At 35.7% G+C, this 4,815-nt stretch overlaps 1 pseudogene; it reads right to left on the bottom strand.

Moving 5' to 3' along the window:
• Positions 1–211: 211 nt before the first annotated feature.
• LOC120130204 lies at positions 212–1,987 on the bottom strand (annotated as a pseudogene).
• Between the last annotated feature and the right edge of the window lie 2,828 nt (positions 1,988–4,815).

The raw sequence follows: 4,815 nt of genomic DNA on the forward strand, positions 1-4,815 counted from the left end.
TTTTATTTCGAGTTCGAGTCGAACTTTACAAATTTTCAAAGCGCGAGCTTTCGAGTCGAATTCAACTTTAAACTTTTCGAGTCGAGCTCAGCAATACTCGAGCTCGACTCGGTTTGTTCCAACCCTATTACTTAATACACAAGGGAGAAAGATTGTAGAAAGAATCTGTTAAATAATCAATTTGACATTTTGCTATTGTTACACTTGCCACTTTACCGGTAATCACTACAAGAACAAAACCCATCTTTGAACTTGTGAAACCGAACTCGATCCCTCACGATAATCTGTCGCTCATATATCTTTGATACAAGCTTGATCACCACATGGCAATCTCCACATATTCTAAGATTCTTAATCACAAGAATCGGGGTTCCTTCACTTGTACTAATCAAACCAAAGGCCACTGCGAACTTCTCACTATGATAACACAGTTGGTTCTCCTCCTCCTCCTATGTCATGAAGAACAAAACTAGTCTCAGCCACATAGCCCAACTCTTTAATCTTGAATCTGATCTCATCCAATTTCAAATATGTCTCTTTCCATCTGGCGTTGCTCTTATCGCAGGTGAAAAACTTGTGCATCAAGCCATCCGCCTCAATGTAGCTAAAACCGGGCACCTTCTTAACATCCCGATTTTTCATGGAATCCCTCACCCTACCAACATCATTCCATCTCTCATGCGCAGCATATACGTTTGATAACAACACGAAATCCCTGCAATTATTGGACCCCATCTCTACTAGATTCCTCGAAGCAATCTCTGCCATTTCCACATCCTTGTAAATTCTGCAAGCTCCTAGCAAACTCTGCCAACTCACTAGGTCCGGCACCATTGACATCGAATTGATAAGGTTATAAGCCTCTTTAAGACTCTCAGCACGACCTAGCAAATCAACCAGACTTCCATAATGCTTCACATTAGGCTTCACTCCATGCTTCCCTATCGTATGGAACAATCTCAAAGCATCCTCCACCAGACCAGCATGGTTACAAGCACATAACACAGCAAGATATGTCACCGCATCAGGCTGCACTCCATCTTTCTCCATTTGCTCGAAAAGTTTAAGCGCTTTATGCCCATCTCCATCCCTTGCAAAGGCCATGATCATAGTATTCCATGTAACAAGACACTTCATACAACCCATGTTGTCAAACACACCGCAAGCCTTATCCACAAATCCGCAATTTGCGTACATATCAATAACTGCATTACAAACCTGCACGTTTGAATCAAGCTTCTGGTTCCTTATAAACCCATGAATCTTTTCACCTTCTTTAAAGTCTCCCATATGCGAGCACGCTGAAAGAACACCAATACCGTCACCTCGTTAGGCTTCACCCTTCAACTCCCATTCTCTTAAACGAATCCAACGCTTCACTCGCTTGGCTCCCTTGAGCCAACCTTAAAATAAGGGAATTTAATGAGGCAATATCTCTAAGCCGCATTTCATCAAACACCAAACTAGCATACCCAAGATTGCCGACTTTGGCTTACACATTGAGCAAAGTAGTTCCTAACAAAGCGTCCGCCATGAACCCAAAGCCTATTATGTTGGCATGAAGCTGAAAGACTCCGTAGCAGCCAAGACACGTGCGCAAGCTTTGAGAGTGAAAGAGCAAGTGACGCATCCACCCTGAAAGACCCACGTTGCATGGCTCTGAACCATGCGAAAGCGGCGGAGGGTTGAGGGCTTTGGATGAGGCCACGGATAATGGCGTTGAAGTCATTGGTAAAAGGAGTTGGGATTCGACGGAAAACGGAGACGGCAAATGAGAGAGAGCCAAAGGGGGCGATGGCACAAAGATCGAGCAGTTTGGACCGGGCGAGGCTGAATTTGAAGTTGCCGGTTGTAAAGATGTAAGCTTGGAGTTGCTTTATGTGGGAGAAGAACGCGCATTTCTGTATGATCGACTCGAGATTGGCAACTCCATTGATCTTGGTAGAATATGTATTTATTTCTCTTACCATTATTTCAAGTTTTTCTTTGAGCCCGCTTCGCTGGTTTGGACGTCAAGAACAAACAAAGGAAAATGATTAATATTTTGGGTAAATTATATTATTGATCACTTAACTTTTAGTCCTTTTATTTTTATCATTAATCTTTTAATTTTGTTAACATATTACAATTTAGAATGATAACAGGTTAGGTTAGGGTCAGAATTTTTGGTTAATCCGACATGACTTGAAAATATGTATATTCCATTCGAACTTGATTCGAAAAATTTTATATCATATTTCCGATTTGACCCGACAAAAAAAAAATATATATCTTTCACTGACTCTGATCTGACCTAATTTTTTAGAGTATAAATTTAACCCAACCCGATTCAACATGATATAAATTAAAGATTTAATTGAAAAGTCCACACTCTATCCGACCTGACTTTGCTTCTCTTAAAAAGTCCAACCCGAACTTAACTTAATTTTTGAAATAAAATCGACCCGATCAAATTCAAACATCTCGAATACGGATGAAATTGTGACCCCAGTTACATTTGATTAGGTGGAAAATAAATAATAGAAGAAACTACTTGCAAGGGGAGTAGGAATCAAATCTGTGTCAATTAGGACAAATAAAAAAGCCCAAACCACTCAACTAAAATCGATTATAAAATACAATATTTAAGATATAACCTTTTGTAAGAAATGGCAGAGAAAAAAAGTAAAAAATAATTTTAGTTCTAACTAAAGTAAAAATTTTAAATTTTTTAAAAATAATTTAATATATATATTTATAACTCAATTTATTTGTTTTAGTTTAAGTGATAATTTAAAATTTTTAAAAATAATTTCATTTATTGCTTAAGTTAAAAAATTAATTTAATGATTTTTTAAAATAATTTCAAACTCAATTTTATTTTTAAAATGATTTCATATATTTTTAATAAAAATAAATTGAGTTAAAAATATATAAAATATTTAATAAAAAATTTATATTTTTTACTTAAGTTAAAAAATTAATTTAATGGTTATATATAAATTTTTTTGTTAACTCCATCAAATAATATATATATATATATATGTATATACTCTTTAATAAAAAATTAAAATTATTACTTAAGTTAAAAAAAATCATTTAAAGATTATATATAAAAATTGTTGTTAACTCCATCAAATAATATAAGTTTTTTAAATAATTTTGAGTTAATATCCATCCATCCATCCATCCATCTAATTATTGATAAAAAATTTAAAATTTATTACTTAAGTTAAAAATATTTAATTTCGTAATTATATATAAAAAGTATTGTTAACTTTTAAAATTGTAGATGCTCATTTTGTCCGGGGTGTCTTTTGAATTTATATACATATCTTTTTAAGTATTTTTTTTCGGTTATTATTAAGTTTATCAGTTGGTATTAGTTAGAGTTATTATTAACTTCAGTGGTAGTTGGGAATATTTCTTGTCCTTAGCTGAGTTTGCTTACAATATCAGTTACCAGGCAAGTATTCGCATGGCACCGTACGAGGCTATGTATGGACGTCTTTTTCATACACCTATCTATTAGACAGAGTTGCATAATAGAAAGAATTTAGGTCCAGAGGCTGAAGATAATGTCAAATTGATCCATGATCGCCTGAGAGAGGCATTTGATAGGTAGAAATCATATGCAGATCATCGATGGAAGGATATCGAGTTTAAGGTTGGGGATCAAGTTTTGCTCAAGGTATCTCCGTGGAAGAAAGTGTTGAGATTTGGATGTAAGGGAAAATTGAGTTCGAGATTTATTGGGTCGTATTGTATTATGAAGAAAGTCAGACATGTTGCTTATTAGCTTGAGTTGCTTCCTCAGTTCAATCGCATTCATGATGTTTTCCATGTATCCATGTTGAGGCGATACTGTCTAGATCCAGGTCACATCATTTAGGTTGAGGAGTTAGAGTTCAGACCTGATTTGTCCTATGAGGAGGAGCCCGTTCAGATTTTAGATCGGGATGAGAGAGTTTTTCAGAATAGGCATATTCCGATGGTCAAAGTTTGATGGAGTAACCGTAGCCCCTCAGAAGCTACTTGGGAGACATTGGAGTCAATGGAGGCTTGATTTCCACATCTCTTTACATCAGATAAATTTGGAGGAAGAAATTTCTTTGGGGGGGGGGAGTTGTCAAACCCTAAAATAGAGCCTAAAATTCTCTTAAAAAATTTCAAGGAATAAATTGAATTTTGATTTAAATCAGGGACCAAAGTAAAATTTTGATTAAATTTATATCCAATTTCACAAAGCAAATAAAGATGGAGGACCTATGGTATGATTTTATCATTTTCTTTTTTAGGGTTTATATAACCCAAAATAATAAAAAATTAAATTTATTTTTCTCTCTCTTAAAATTTTTTCTCTTTTGGAAAGAAATCTTTGATCGTTGTTTCGTCGCCGATCATTACTCCATTTTTTACACCTCCCACACCATCGTGTTTCTTGTGTCATCTCGAGTCCACTGGTGTCCTTATTATCCCCGTTGTCACTAGTGTGTGAGGGGGTAAGGAATATCAAGTTTCTGACATTTCGAAATCGATCTCTCCATCGTTCACCGTTGTTAACCGAACTTGGTAAGTATCTCAAAACCCCTTAAAAAGCAATTAGGAATTTTTTTGGAATTTTTCTGACCCTATAAAGCCCCGTACGCGCCCCCACACACAACATCTACGCATGGGGAACGTCCACCGCCTGGTGAATAGCTTGGAAATGTCGACCAAACCCGACCCAGTCCAACATTAACCGTTGGCCATTAACTTTGACTAAAAAGTCAAAATTTTTGAAAAGTCATGTTTTATGTTTTTCGACGTTCTGAATCCGATTCCGAAGCCGTTTTG

Source organism: Hibiscus syriacus, unplaced genomic scaffold (genome assembly GCF_006381635.1).
Source record: "Hibiscus syriacus cultivar Baekdansim isolate YM2019G1 unplaced genomic scaffold, ASM638163v2 tig00110528_pilon, whole genome shotgun sequence".
In the NCBI taxonomy this organism is placed as follows: domain Eukaryota; kingdom Viridiplantae; phylum Streptophyta; class Magnoliopsida; order Malvales; family Malvaceae; genus Hibiscus; species Hibiscus syriacus.